This window comes from Mugil cephalus, chromosome 23, assembly GCF_022458985.1.
Source record: "Mugil cephalus isolate CIBA_MC_2020 chromosome 23, CIBA_Mcephalus_1.1, whole genome shotgun sequence".
Lineage (NCBI taxonomy): Eukaryota > Metazoa > Chordata > Actinopteri > Mugiliformes > Mugilidae > Mugil > Mugil cephalus.
In genome coordinates this window covers 482,405-497,404 of record NC_061792.1, presented here as the reverse complement: position 1 = coordinate 497,404, position 15,000 = coordinate 482,405, and the positions used below count along the sequence as shown (strand labels likewise).

Here is a 15,000-nt window from a genome sequence, read left to right as displayed (position 1 = left end):
GATGAGAATGAAAAGCTTACAGCACCTGGTATTCCCAGGCGGTCTCCCATCCAAGTACTAACCAGGCCCGACCGTGCTTAGCTTCCGAGATCAGACAAGATCGGGCGTGTTCAGGTTAGTATGGCCGTAAGCAATGTCAAATGTCACTAAAGCAGTATATATAAGTGATCAAAATCATCATTGCATGTATTTTGATGATGTAAATGTTACCATGTCTCCTGATGAGAATGAAAAGCTTACAGCACCTGGTATTCCCAGGCGGTCTCCCATCCAAGTACTAACCAGGCCCGACACTGCTTGGCTTACGAGATCAGACGAGATCGGTCGTGTTCAGGTTGGTATGGCCGTAAGCAATGTCAAATGTCACTAAAGAAGTATATGTAAGTGGTCAAAATGATCATTGCATGTATTTTGATGATGTAAATGTTACCATGTCTCCTGATGAAAATGAAAAGCTTACAGCACCTGGTATTCCCAGGCGGTCTCCCATCCAAGTACCAACCAGGCCCCACCGTGCTTAGCTTCCGAGATCAGACGAGATCGGGCGTGTTCAGGTTGGTATGGCCGTAAGCAATCTCAAACATCACGAAAGCAGCATATATAAGTGGTCAAAATGATCATTTCATGTATTTTGATGATGTAAATGTTACCATGTCTCCTGATGAAAATGGTAACAAATTCAAAGCCGCCCTCTCTGAGGAAAGATTGCACTTTCAGGCAATTTCCCAGAGTGCTCCCTACTGAGATATTCAGCTCTTATGCTGTTTTGTTGGTTGCCATTGATGCTTGTTATTCGGGAAATGTTTTGTAAAACTTTGGACGAAAATCAATGAACCATGCTCTATTCAAGTGTGTTCGTTGTCTTGCTTGCAGTCAATTTGTAACTCTGAGAAGCACTAAAGAATGTACAGATCCACAGAGGCTTGTATAAAACAAACTTTCAGTAAGATCAAAGGCAAAGATTCTATGCCATCATGGCCAAAGGAAAAGATTTGATGAAAGGACAGAATTCTATGACATCATGAAGGAAAACATTCTATGGCACATTCTATGTAAATTTTGTGAGGAGTGCGCTAGGAAGAGAGAGTGTGGGAAAGATTTTCCAAATTTCTTCTGTTTTCTGTGATCATTTTCTTTTCTCTCACTCTGGTTGTGTTTTCATTTAGGTTCCTCGATCAAAGTTTTCATTAACACCTTTCAGTCTTGAGTGTCACATAGTGAGATCTATAAGACTGCCGTCCGATGGTACTATTGATATGATAATATATGTCGTCAGATTTTGGCATGAGCAACCAAAATCACCACTACCACTCTTCTACCAACTGTATCAGTATTAGTATAAATAGTAGTAGATGTAATTATTTTTGTACCTTTAACATATTTACTTTTATATAGTTTCTCTCCTTTGGTTTTGGTGTGTTTTATCATGTTGCATTGTCTGTAAAACCTTCATTTCTCCACGGGGAATAACGTAAAATAGTCCTGCCTTATCTCTAATTCAAGATTCAAGTGATTCAGTACATCTAATGACAACTAACTGGGGTCTTTTTTATTTTCATAGATCACTCTTTTATACATGTCTCATAAAAAGTCCAGCATTAGAGCATAAACACTCAAATATGTTAAGGTTGACTCTTCAGCTATAGTTGTAGTTGTACAACTATTTAACGCTGTACCAGTTGGCAGCATCACAACGTGCTAAACCGGTTTAGCCTGTTCCAAGACAAACAGAAAACTTACAGCAATAAAAATGACAACACAACTACAGCCGGTAAAACTGTTCTTAATTGCTTGCCTAGGTAAACAAAGGTTAAATAAAAATAATGATGATGTAAATGTTACCATGTCTCCTGATGAGAATGAAAAGGTTACAGCACCTGGTATTCCCAGGCGGTCTCCCATCCAAGTACTAACCAGGCCTACGCTGCTTAGCTTCCGAGATCAGACGAGAACAGCCGTGTTCAGGGTGGTTTGGCCGAAAGCAATGGTAACTGTCACAAACGCAGTATATATAAGTGGTCAAAATCATCATTGCATGTATTTTTTTTTTTGAGCTGAAGCTTCTACAATGATACAGTCTGCCAGGAAGTAGAGTCAGAATGTAACAGGTAGATATGAATCAGAGAGAAAAACAAGGCGACCCGGTCCAACCAGGGTTTGGGTGTGATTTGTGTTTAAACTGAACACTGCCTGAGATTGGCTTATCGTGAAAGGCCCACTGCACCTTAGCCAATCATCATCACTTATGCGGACGTCGCAGCCGTTTCAGCATGTCAATTTCAGCATATCAATTTCAACTTTTGCCTGTCTGAAAATTGCCGGATGGCTCTTGTTGACTTTGACGGCGACTTTCTCGTTGCTTTTTGCAGCATTTGGTAACAATTCAAAGCCGCCCTCTCTGAGGAAAGATTGCACTTTCAGGCAATTTCCCAGAGTGCTCCCTACTGAGATATTTAGCTCTTTTGCTGTTTTGTTGGTTGCCATTGATGCTTGTTATTCGGGAAATGTTTTGTAAAACTTTGGACGAAAATCAATGAACCATGCTCTATTCAAGTGTGTTCCTTGTCTTGCTTGCAGTCAATTTGTAACTGTGAGAAGCACTAAAGAATGTACAGATCCACAGAGGCTTGTATAAAACAAACTTTCAGTAAGATCAAAGGCAAAGATTCTATGCCATCATGGCCAAAGGAAAAGATTTGATGAAAGGACAGAATTCTATGACATCATGAAGGAAAACATTCTATGGCACATTCTATGTAAATTTTGTGAGGAGTGCGCTAGGAAGAGAGAGTGTGGGAAAGATTTTCCAAATTTCTTCTGTTTTCTGTGATCATTTTCTTTTCTCTCACTCTGGTTTTTGTTTTCATTTAGGTTCCTCGATCAAAGTTTTCATTAACACCTTTCAATCTTGAGTGTCACATAGTGAGATCTATAACACTGCCGTCTGATGGTACTATTGATATGATAATATATGTCGTCAGATTTTGGCATGAGCAACCAAAATCACCACTACCACTCTTCTACCAACTGTATCAGTATTAGTAATAAATAGTAGTAGATGTAATTATTTTTGTACCTTTAACATATTTACTTTTATATAGTTTCTCTCCTTTGGTTTTGGTTTGTTTTATCATTTTGCATTGTCTGTAAAACCTTCATTTCTCCACGGGGAATAACGTTAAAATAGTCCTGCCTTATCTCTAATTCAAGATTCAAGTGATTCAGTACATCTAATGACAACTAACTGGGGTCTTTTTTATTTTCATAGATCACTCTTTTATACATGTCTCATAAAAAGTCCAGCATTAGAGCATAAACACTTAAATAAGAAGGGTGGCTCTTCGACTATAGTTGTAGTTGTACAACTATTTAACGCTGTACCAGTTCGCAACATCACAACGGGCTACCAACTCAGACGTTGGGGTTTGCTGTATTGACGAAAGAAAGGCAAAAACAGAACAAATTTACATAATACTTACATCATTGTGTAGTAAAGCCACAAGTAGCGCTGTTAATAGGTTCCAGCTAGACCATTATGTACCTCAGAGGGAAATACGATAAAGAATCAGCCGCACATGATTAAACTACACGTGACACAAACATATTGATTATACAATGTGGATGAGGCTTAAACAAACCATTACACACTGTTATGGGAGCATGTTGGTCTAATTTTTGTATATTGTTTTCGCGCACCTACATGCGCTAACATGGAGTAACGTTACATCCGTACGTAGTTCCGGCATGCTCACGCACATACAAAAGAAACGATGGATGAAAACAGGGCGATGACGTCATGGGATGTCTTCCTTTGATGATGTCCTCAATTGTTTTACTTTGATGATGATGTCATGAAATATTTTCCTTTGATCATGATGGCATAGAATCTTTGCCTTCATTACATCATCATCATTATATATACTGCTTTAGTGACATTTTACATTGCTTACGGCCATACCAACCTGAAGACGCCCGATCTCGTCTGATCTCAAGTACTTTCATCATTGCATGTATTTTGATGATGTAAATGTTACCATGTCTCCTGATGAGAATGAAAAGCTTACAGCACCTGGTATTCCCAGGTGGTCTCCCATCCAAGTACTAACCAGGCCGGACACTGCTTAGCGTCCGAGATCAGACGAGATCAGGCGTGTTCAGGGTGGTATGGCCGTAAGCAACGTCAAATGTCACTAAAGCAGTATATATAAGTGGTCAAAATCATCATTGCATGTATTTTGATGATGTAAATGTTACCATGTCTCCTGATGGGAATGAAAAGCTTTGAGCAACTGGTATTCCCAGGCGGTCTCCCATCCAAGTACTAACCAGGCCCGACCGTGCTTAGCTTCCGAGATCAGATGAGATCACGCGTGTTCAGGGTGGTATGGCCGTAAGCAATGGTAACTTTCACAAACGCAGTATATATATGTGGTCAAAATGATCATTGCATGTATTTTGATTAGGTTAATGTTACCATGTCTCCTGATGAAAATGAAAGGCTTACAGCACCTAGTATTCCTAGGCGGTCTCCCATCCAAGTACTAAACAGGCCCGACCGCGCTTAGTTTCCGAGATCAGATGAGATCGGGCGTGTTCAGGTTAGGATGGCCGTAAGCAATGTCAAATGTCACTAAAACAGTATATATAAGTGGTCAAGGTGATCATTGCATGTATTTTGATGATGTAAATGTTACCATGTCTCATGATGAGAATGAAAAGCTTACAGCACCTCGTATTCCCAGGCGGTCTCCCATCCAAGTACTAACCAGGCCCTACACTGCTTAGCTTCCGAGATCAGACGAGATCAGGCGTGTGTCTGGGTGGTATGGCCATAAGCAAAGGTGACTGTCAAAACGCAGTATATATAAGTGGTCAAAATCATCATTGCATGTGTTTTGATGATGTAAATGTTACCATGTCTCCTGATGAAAACGAAAAGCTTACAGCACCTGGTATTCCCAGGCGGTCTCCCATCCAAGTACTAACTAGGCCCGACCATGCTTAGCTTCCGAGATCAGACGAGATCGGACTTGTTCAGGTTGGTATGGCCGTAAGCAACGTCAAATGTCACTAAAGCAGTATATATAAGTGATCAAAATGATCATTGCATGTATTTTGATGATGTAAATTTTACCATGTCTCCTGATGAGAATGAAAAGCTTAGAGCAACTGGTATTCCCAGGCGGTCTCCCATCCAAGTACTAACCAGGCCCGACCGTGCTTAGCTTCCGAGATCAGACGAGATCACGTGTGTTCAGGGTGGTATGGCCGTAAGCAATGGTAACTGTCACAAACGCAGTATATATAAGTGGTCAAAATCATCATTGCATGTATTTTGATGATGTAAATGTTACCATGTCTCCTGATGAAAATGAAAGGCTTACAGCACCTAGCATTCCCAGGCGGTCTCCCATCCAAGTACTATCCAGGCCCTACACTGCTTAGCTTCCGAGATCAGACGTGTTCAGGATGTTATGGCCGTAAGCAATGGTGGCTGTCACAAACGCAGTATATATAAGTGGTCAAAATCATCATTGCATGTATTTTGATGATGTAAATGTTATCATGTGTCCCGATAAAAAATGAAAGGCTTACAGCATCTAGTATTCACAGGCGGTCTCCCATCCAAGTACTAACCAGGCCCGACACTGCTTAACTTTGGAGACTCAAATGAGATCAGGCGCGTTCAGGATGTTATGGCCGTAAGCAACGTTAACTGTCACAAACGCAGTATATATAAGTGATCAAAATGATCATTGCATGTATTTTGATGATGTAAATTTTACCATGTCTCCTGATGAGAATGAAAAGCTTACAGCAACCTGGTATTCCCAGGCGGTTTCCCATCCAAGTACTAACCAGGCCCTTAGCTTCCGAGATCAGATGAGATCAGGCGTGTTCAGGGTGGTATGGCCGTAAGCAATGGTAACTGTCACAAACGCAGTATATAATGTGATCAAAATGATCATTGCATGTATTTTGATGAGGTAAATGTTACCATGTCTCCTGATGAAAATGAAAGGCTTACAGCACCTAGCATTCCCAGGCGGTCTCCCATCCAAGTACTATCCAGCCCCTACTCTGCTTAGCTTCCGAGATCAGACGAGATCAGGCGTCTTGAGGATGTTATGGCCGTAAGCAACGGTGGCTGTCACAAACGCAGTATATATAAGTGGTCAAAATCATCATTGCATGTATTTTGATGATGTAAATGTTACCATGTGTCCCGATAAAAAATGAAAGGCTTACAGCATCTAGTATTCACAGGCTGTCTCCCATCCAAGTACTAACCAGGCCCGACACTGCTTAACTTTGGAGACTCAAATGAGATCAGGCGCGTTCAGGATGTTATGTCCGTAAGCAACATTAACTGTCACAAACGCAGTATATATAAGTTATCAAAATGATCATTGCATGTATTTTGATGATGTAAATTTTACCATGTCTCCTGATGAGAAATGAAAAGCTTACAGCAACTGGTATTCCCAGGCGGTTTCCCATCCAAGTACTAACCAGGCCCTTAGCTTCCGAGATCAGATGAGATCAGGCGTGTTCAGGGTGGTATGGCCGTAAGCAATGGTAACTGTCACAAACGCAGTATATATATGTGATCAAAATGATCATTGCATGTATTTTGATGAGGTAAATGTTACCATGTCTCCTGATGAAAATGAAAGGCTTACAGCACCTAGTATTCCTAGGCGGTCTCCCATCCAAGTACTAAACAGGCCCGACCGTGCTTAGTTTCCGAGATCAGATGAGATCGGGCGTGTTCAGGTTAGGATGGCCGTAAGCAATGTCAAATGTCACTAAAGCAGTATATATAAGTGGTCAAGGTGATCATTGCATGTATTTTGATGATGTAAATGTTACCATGTCTCATGATGAGAATGAAAAGCTTACAGCAACTGGTATTCCCAGGTGGTTTCCCATCCAAGTACTAACCAGGCCCGACCGTGCTTAGCTTCCGAGATCGGCCGTGTTCAGGTTGGTATGGCCGTAAGCAATGTCAAACATCACGAAAGCAGCATATATAAGTGTTCAAAATGATCATTTCATGTATTTTGATGATGTAAATGTTACCATGTCTCCTGATGAAAATGAAAAGCTTACAGCACCTGGTATTCCCAGGCGGTCTCCCATCCAAGTACTAACCAGGCCCGACACTGCTTGGCTTCCGAGATCAAACGAGATCAGGCGTGTTCTTTTTTTTTTTTTCTTTTTATTAGTCTTCAATCACAAATTTACACGTCACGTCAACTTTTGCACATAGATCAGAAAAGAAACAAACCTATCATAGTTCTCATGAATGTATCAAAAGAAAAATCAAACAATCAAAACTAAATAAAAAGTACAAATCCAACTCTCACCAATTCAATAAAACTTCTCCCTTTTCGCCATCACAAATAAACTTATTCCCACTCATGAAAAAATTCTCTCACCTCCTCTCCCCATACTTGCAGTTCAGTTCAATATCTCTTTTCATTATTGTCTTAAACAAATCTTTAATTTGTACATTTCTCCCTTCAAAATGAGCATAATTCCTTCTATATACAACCGCCAATCTGGCATGGCTCAAAGTGTAGTTAATTAACCAAAAATTCACAGTCTTTTTCTTTTCAAGTAAACCAAACAGAAAGAGCTTCCTCCACCCCTCCTTCAGCTCTGATCCCAAGTCGCCAATGTTCCTCAAAAGTTTTTTCAGGAAATCAAAGAAATCAACTAACTCAAAACAATCTAAAAAAAAGTGCAAAAAACTCTCATGGCCACTTTTACATACATCACACATTGCACTTACAGCATTATTTATTTTATGAAACACCACATTCGTATATATTCTGTTATGTTTTATAAGGAAATCGTTATTTTCACACTCTATACTGTTATATTTTATGTTCCATTCAACCATATCTTCTTAACATCCAAATCATTGAACACGCCAGCCCAAACTTTCTCTGCTGCTGGCTCTTTTATCACATCAGCTATTAACCATTTCATATACCTTTTTCAACTTCACATTTTCAAAGAGGCATTTCTTCTCTTTTTCAATCACATACATCTTGGGTGTACGCTTGTCTTGCTTAATCACACAGTCTCTTTTAATAATGTTTGTCCATTCCAGAGGTATACTACTTTTAATCCGCTCATATATTCGGCTGACTTTTTCTTTGCTTTCCATACCATCTAAATCATTCACAGAATCATAAATACAATTCAATCTCAAAAACCCCGGGATGACCTCATAAATAATATCCTTGACTTGTTTAATATTTGCCACCATGAATTGTGGCTCATACAGACTTTTATTATTATATTTAAATTTCTCATTGAGAAACAAGGGTAGGTTAACAAACATTTGCAACCCATCACACTCATATTCTACTTTGGTAGAAATTTTCTCCACGCTTCAAACACCTCCCTGTAAAACTCTGGGATTTTAACTGTCATTGATTGTTTGAAACCCATAAACAAACCATAGTCACCTATCCCACCCACTTCATCCACATATTTCCTTAAAAACTCCTTCCATCCATAGTTCAATCCACGCTTCATGTATTTTGGATCGTTCTTACTCTTATTGCCGTTCTTTTCATTTCCAAATCAATGAGCTTCAGCCCACCCTCTCTCTTCTTCCCTATCAAGTTTTTTGTGCAATTTTCACCCCTTTCCCCTCCCATATAAAGTCACAAATAGTTTTGTTTAACACATTCATAACCCACTCTGGCATGTCTAACACTCTCATCACATATACACAAACTGAGAATAACAAATTATTCACCACCATCACTTTTCCTTTCAGTTTAAGTTTTCTCCCCCTCCATAGTGTACATACTGTTTTTATCTTATTAATCACTCCAGTCCATGTCTCATCTCTAGCCTCTTTGCTTGCCACCCCCAGACACACTCCCAACACCTTCAGTATTTCTCCTCCACCTTTAAGCCCATTTCTATCCTCTCTATATCTCCAATGTACATGATCTCTGATTTAGTTTTGTTGATTTTGGCTCCTGATGCCCGTCATATTTTTCTATTATCTGTAGCACCCTTTTCACACTGTTGTTGTCCCTGACCGTAATAGTTGTGTCGTCTGCATATTGATTGATGACACAGGTCCCTCCATAGGGCAACTGAACACCTTTCACCTCCTGGTCAGTTTTGATCAGCATCGCCAGGGGCTCAACAACTATTGCATACAGTAGTGCTGACAGGGGACATCCCTGTCTCACTGATCTCTCCACATCGAAAAGGTTTGTCAAGACACCGTTTACCTTCACTCGGCTCTTGGCACTGTCATACAGCCTCTTTACCCATCCCACCATCCTCTCCCCGAACCCAACTTTCTCCAGTACTCTAAACAGGAATCTGTGGTCTACTCTATCAAAGGCCTTATTCCAATCTATTCCCAGCACTACTCCCCCTTTCCCATCCTCTTTCATGTGTTCTATTGAATCTCTGATTGTGGCTATTGTGTCTGCTATGTCTCTTCCGGGTATGCTGTAACTCTGCGTGTTCTGTACTATGTTCCCTATCACTCCCTTCATCCTATTTGCCAGGACTTTAGTTAGTATCTTATAATCTGTATTTAGCAAACTAATTGGCCTGTAGTTTTCCAAATCTAACCTACTTCCTTTCTTTTTGTATATTATTGCTATTACACCCTCCCCCATCCTATTCTGCACTTGCCCTGTTCTTTCCATCCCCTTGAATACATCTACCAGAATTTGCGCTACCTCATTTTTGTACGCTTTGTACCATTTCGATCCCTATCCCATCACTTCCTGGACTCTTTCCACTTTTCAATCTCCTATGGCCTCTATCACCTCCTTCTCATTTATGTCTCTATCACACCATTCCCTATCCTCTTCACTCAGTTTCCTTTCTACACTTTCCATCACTTCATCTATGCTTCCTTGATCTATGTCCCCTTTCTTATAGAGATCCCCATAAAATTCTTGTACCCTTTCCAGAATCTCCACATAATCTACTATCTTCTCTCCGTTTTTGTCATTAATTTCCTTTATGTATGTTCTATTCTGTTTTCTTTTCTCTAACCCCAAAAAATATCCTGTGCACCTTTCACCTTCTAATGCATATTTTGCTTTACTTCTCAGAATCGCTCCTCTACATTTCTCCGTCTCAAACCTCTCTAACTTCATCTTTGCCTCCAAATAATTGTTTATATTATAACCCTCCTCATTGTCTGCTCTACTTAACTCTGCCTTCAATTTTTGTTTCAGAGCCTTTTCCTCCTTCATCATTTTCCCTTTTCTTTTCTTACTATATCTAATACTAATTTGTTTAATTAAAGTTTTTATCTTCTCCCATCGTTCCTCTATGCTGTCGTCTAGCCTGTCATTTTCTTTATACACTCCTCTTCTCCTATTCTCTCAGTCTAGCAAATCCATAATCTGTATCTTGTACTCCTCTTCTTCAATTAATCCTGCGTTTAATATCCACATCCCTCCTCCTATCTCTTCTTTCTCCACCTTAATTCGAAACATGACCCCATCATGGTCACTGAAGCTATTTCTTTGATGCCTTATTTTGTCGATGTACCAATAATGCTACTTTGCACCAACACCAAATCTATTCTACTTTGTTTTAGAACCCCATCTCTCATCTGCCTCCTTGTGTATTCTCTCTTCTCTGAGTTCTCTTCTCTCCATGCATCTATAAGCCCCTTTTCTTTCATCAGCTCGGACAGCATGTTTCTCGATCTTTCCCATCTAAATTCAACTCCCTTACCTACATCTAGACGACTACATTTTATATTGAAGTCCCCAACTATAATACACTTCCCTGCGATTATATTTTTAAGTTCTCTAATAATGCAACACTTATCTTTTTCTATATTTGGAACGTATATATTTATTAATCTGAATTCTATTTCTCTATATTTAAATTCTATCACCAAAATTCTCCCTGTCTCATCTCTATATACCTCTTTTATGTCTTCGACAACGTCCTTTTTAATCATTATTGCTACCCCCCTTGCGTTTCTAGCCCCATTATTATAATATATAGCTCCCCTCCATTCCTCTCTCATTTCTTTAACTATGTCCTCGTCCCAATTAGTTTCTTGAATACATATAATATCGCTGCGGTATGCAAATAATAGCTCTTTTATTTTTCTCTTATTTCTTAGCCCATTTGCGTTAATAGAGGTTATTGTGGCCATGAGAGCAAAACTGAATATAAATAGAAACCAAAAAGTAAACATTTAAACCAAAACTATACAATCACATACCGGATTTCGGTCCTTTTCGCTCCTCTCTTGCTTTGTCTTCTCCGCCTTCCGCTTTGCTGAGAATCTTTGAAAGATCTTTGTCAAGTCTGGTTGTCCGTTCTCTTCCTCTCTTTCATGTCCATTTAATCGTCCTCGGTCCTTTTCTTCATTCTCCTTTCCTTGTTTGGCAGCAGGGTTCGGTTTCTCTCCACCCTCTCCATTTGCGTTCTTGTTGTCCGCTCCACTGGTGTTCTCCGCTCCACCGACATCCTTTCCACCAGTTTTCGGATCCTCCTCTTCCTCGAATCCCCATGTCCTCCTCACCCTTGTCTAGGACCTCTGTTTGACCTTGGCCTCCTTCGCCGTCGTGGTTGTTGCGTCCGTTCTCTTCCTCCACTTCCTCACCCATCTCCTCCTCCGTCCTTCTCCTCTCGGCGCACTCCCGTGCGTAGTGGCCACTCTCTCCGCACCTGAAACACTTGAACTCCGGGCATTCTCTGAAGATGTGTCCAGCTTGATGCATTTTCTGCACACTTGGATTTGTCTATCGTGGATCACACGGAAATACTCCACGCCCCTCATAGTTTCAAATTTAGTGGAGTATGGCAGCGATCTGACTTGCTCGTTGAATCGGACCTTTAAAAATCTCGTGCCGTCGGCAATGTCTGTGCCCGGCCACACACGGCGTTTAATTGCCGACAGTGGCCGGACCCCCCATTCATTAAGTCTTTCCATGATCGTGCTCAGAGAGAACAGAGAGAAAAACAAGGCGACCCGGTCCAACCAGGGTTTGGGTGTTATTTGTGTTTAAACTGAACACTGCCTGAGATTGGCTTATCGTGAAAGGCCTACTGCACCTTAGCCAATCATCATCACCTATGCGGACGTCGCAGCTGTTTCAGCATGTCAATTTCAGCATATCAATTTCAACTTTTGCCTGTCTGAAAATTGCCGGACGGCTCTTGTTGACTTTGACGCCGACTTTCTCGTTGGTTTTTGCAGCATTTGGTAACAAATTCAAAGCTGCCCTCTCTGAGGAAAGATTGCACTTTCAGGCAATTTCCCAGAGTGCTCCCTACTGAGATATTTAGCTCTTTTGCTGTTTTGTTTGTTGCCATTGATGCTTGTTATTCGGGAAATGTTTTGTAAAACTTTGGACGAAAATCAATGAACCATGCTCTATTCAAGTGTGTTCCTTGTCTTGCTTGCAGTCAATTTGTAACTCTGAGAAGCACTAAAGAATGTACAGATCCACAGAGGCTTGTATAAAACAAACTTTCAGTAAGATCAAAGCCAAAGATTCTATGCCATCATGGCCAAAGGAAAAGATTTGATGAAATCATCAAAGGACAGAATTCTATGACATCATGAAGGAAAACATTCTATGGCACATTCTATGTAAATTTTGTGAGGAGTGCGATAGGAAGAGAGAGTGTGGGAAAGATTTTCCAAATTTCTTCTGTTTTCTGTGATAATTTTCTTTTCTCTCACTCTGGTTGTGTTTTCATTTAGGTTCCTCGATCAAAGTTTTCATTAACACCTTTCAATCTTGAGTGTCACATAGTGAGATCTATAACACTGCCGTCCGATGGTACTATTGATATGATAATATATGTCGTCAGATTTTGGCATGAGCAACCAAAATCACCACTACCACTCTTCTACCAACTGTATCAGTATTAGTAATAAATAGTAGTAGATGTAATTATTTTTGTACCTTTAACATATTTACTTTTATATAGTTTCTCTCCTTTGGTTTTGGTTTGTTTTATCATTTTGCATTGTCTGTAAAACCTTCATTTCTCCATGGGGAATAACGTAAAATAGTCCTGCCTTATCTCTAATTCAAGATTCAAGTGATTCAGTACATCTAATGACAACTAACTGGGGTCTTTTTTATTTTCATAGATCACTCTTTTATACATGTCTCATAAAAAGTCCGCATTAGAGCATAAACACTTAAATAAGAAGGGTGGCTGTTCGACTATAGTTGTAGTTGTACAACTATTTAACACTGTACCAGATCGCAGCATCACAACGGGCGTACCACCTCAGACTTTTAGGGTTTGCTGTATTGCCCGAAAGAAACGCAAAAAAGAACTAATTTACATAATACTTACATCATTGTGTAGTAAAGCCACAAGTAGCGCTGTTAATAGGTTCCAGCTAGACCATTATGTACCTCAGAAGGAAATACGATAAAGAATCAGCCGCACATGATTAAACTACACGTGACACAAACATATTGATTATACAATGTGGATGAGGCTTAAACAAACCTTTACACACAGTTATGGGAGCATGTTGGTCTAATTCTTGTGTGTTGTTTTCGCGCACGTACAGACGCACGTGGGGACTACATGCGCGCACATGGAGTAACGTTACATCCATACTTAGTTCCGTGCATGCTCACGCACATACAAAAGAAACGATGGATGAAACAGGGCGGTGACGTCATGGGATGTCTTCCTTTGATGATGTCCTCAATTGTTTTCCTTTGATGATGATGTCATGAAATGTTTTCCTTTGATCATGATGGCATAGAATCATTGCCTTTGATCTTATTGAAAGTTTGTTTTATACAAACCTAGGTAGGTCCGTAGATTCTGTTAGACTTTCAAACTGAAAGCAAGCGAGACAAGCAAACACGGGCGTCTTACGATGGTGGTATGGTGTCAGTCACAAAAGCTGGTACATATAAGTGGTCAAAATCAATATTGCATGTATTATGATGATGGAAATGTTCCTGTGTCCCCTGATGAAAATGAAAGGCTTACAGGACCAGGGCGTGTTCAGGTTGGTATGGCCGTAAGCAATGTCAAACATCACTAAAGCAGTATATATAAGTGGTCAAAATGATCATTGCATGTATTTTGATGATGTAAATGTTACCATGTCTCCTGATGAAAATGAAAAGCTTACAGCACCTGGTATTCCCAGGCGGTCTCCCATCCAAGTACTAACCAGGCCCTACAATACTTAGCTTCCGAGATCAGACGAGATCAGACATGTTCAGGGTGGTATGGTCGTAAGCGACGTTAACTGTCACAAACGCAGAATATATAAGTGGTCAAAATGATCATTGCATGTATTTTGATGATGTAAATGTTACCATGTCTCCTGATGAAAATGAAAAGCTTACAGCACCTGGTACTCCCAGGCGGTCTCCCATCCAAGTACTAACCAGGCCCAACACTGCTTGGCTTCCGAGATCAAACATAGATCAGGTGTGTTCAGGGTGGTATGGCCGTAAGCAACGTTAACTGTCACAAACGCAGTATATATAAGTGGTCAAAATCATCATTGCATGTATTTTGATGATGTAAATGTCACCATGTCTCCTGATGAGAATGAAAAGCTTACAGCACCTAGTATTCCCAGGCGGTCTCCCATCCAAGTACTAACCAGGCCCGACCATGCTGAGCTTCCGAGATCAGACGAGATCGGGCTTGTTCAGGGTGGTATGGCCGTAAGCAACGGTAACTGTCACAAACGCAGTATATATAAGTGGTCAAAATGATCATTTCATGTATTTTGATGATGTAAATGTTACCATGTATCCTGATGAGAATGAAAGGCTTACAGCACGTAGTATTCCCAGGCGGTCTCCCATCCAAGTACTAACCAGGCCCGACCGTGCTTAGCTTCCGAGATCAGACGTGTTCAGGTTCGTATGGCCGTAAGCAATGTCAAACATCACTAAAGCAGCATATATAAGTGGTCAAAATGATCATTGTATGTATTTTGATGATGTAAATGTTACCATGTCTCCT

At 40.3% G+C, this 15,000-nt stretch overlaps 5 non-coding genes and 16 pseudogenes across 5 annotated transcripts; all 21 read right to left on the bottom strand.

Annotated features, from left to right (window-relative positions):
- Positions 1-13: 13 nt before the first annotated feature.
- LOC125003119 lies at positions 14-132 on the bottom strand. Its single transcript, XR_007111986.1, has one exon. It is a non-coding gene; the product is annotated as a 5S ribosomal RNA (ribosomal RNA).
- Positions 133-233: 101 nt separating this feature from the next.
- Positions 234-352, bottom strand: LOC125001446 (annotated as a pseudogene).
- Positions 353-453: 101 nt separating this feature from the next.
- LOC125002555 lies at positions 454-572 on the bottom strand. The gene has a single exon (XR_007111794.1). It is a non-coding gene; the product is annotated as a 5S ribosomal RNA (ribosomal RNA).
- Positions 573-1,865: 1,293 nt separating this feature from the next.
- LOC125002515 lies at positions 1,866-1,983 on the bottom strand (annotated as a pseudogene).
- Positions 1,984-4,057: 2,074 nt separating this feature from the next.
- On the bottom strand, positions 4,058-4,176 carry LOC125003202. The gene has a single exon (XR_007112066.1). It is a non-coding gene; the product is annotated as a 5S ribosomal RNA (ribosomal RNA).
- A 101-nt stretch (positions 4,177-4,277) lies between these two features.
- LOC125001871 lies at positions 4,278-4,396 on the bottom strand (annotated as a pseudogene).
- Positions 4,397-4,497: 101 nt separating this feature from the next.
- On the bottom strand, positions 4,498-4,616 carry LOC125001896 (annotated as a pseudogene).
- Positions 4,617-4,717: 101 nt separating this feature from the next.
- On the bottom strand, positions 4,718-4,837 carry LOC125001669 (annotated as a pseudogene).
- Positions 4,838-4,937: 100 nt separating this feature from the next.
- LOC125001432 lies at positions 4,938-5,056 on the bottom strand (annotated as a pseudogene).
- A 101-nt stretch (positions 5,057-5,157) lies between these two features.
- LOC125001468 lies at positions 5,158-5,276 on the bottom strand (annotated as a pseudogene).
- A 101-nt stretch (positions 5,277-5,377) lies between these two features.
- On the bottom strand, positions 5,378-5,486 carry LOC125002699 (annotated as a pseudogene).
- A 102-nt stretch (positions 5,487-5,588) lies between these two features.
- On the bottom strand, positions 5,589-5,708 carry LOC125002453 (annotated as a pseudogene).
- Positions 5,709-5,809: 101 nt separating this feature from the next.
- On the bottom strand, positions 5,810-5,921 carry LOC125002549 (annotated as a pseudogene).
- A 100-nt stretch (positions 5,922-6,021) lies between these two features.
- On the bottom strand, positions 6,022-6,140 carry LOC125002178 (annotated as a pseudogene).
- Positions 6,141-6,464: 324 nt separating this feature from the next.
- LOC125002819 lies at positions 6,465-6,575 on the bottom strand (annotated as a pseudogene).
- Positions 6,576-6,676: 101 nt separating this feature from the next.
- Positions 6,677-6,795, bottom strand: LOC125001805 (annotated as a pseudogene).
- A 101-nt stretch (positions 6,796-6,896) lies between these two features.
- Positions 6,897-7,005, bottom strand: LOC125002582 (annotated as a pseudogene).
- A 7,137-nt stretch (positions 7,006-14,142) lies between these two features.
- LOC125001605 lies at positions 14,143-14,261 on the bottom strand (annotated as a pseudogene).
- Positions 14,262-14,362: 101 nt separating this feature from the next.
- Positions 14,363-14,482, bottom strand: LOC125001338. Its single transcript, XR_007111598.1, has one exon. It is a non-coding gene; the product is annotated as a 5S ribosomal RNA (ribosomal RNA).
- Positions 14,483-14,583: 101 nt separating this feature from the next.
- Positions 14,584-14,702, bottom strand: LOC125003228. Its single transcript, XR_007112090.1, has one exon. It is a non-coding gene; the product is annotated as a 5S ribosomal RNA (ribosomal RNA).
- A 101-nt stretch (positions 14,703-14,803) lies between these two features.
- LOC125002968 lies at positions 14,804-14,912 on the bottom strand (annotated as a pseudogene).
- Positions 14,913-15,000: the final 88 nt, after the last annotated feature.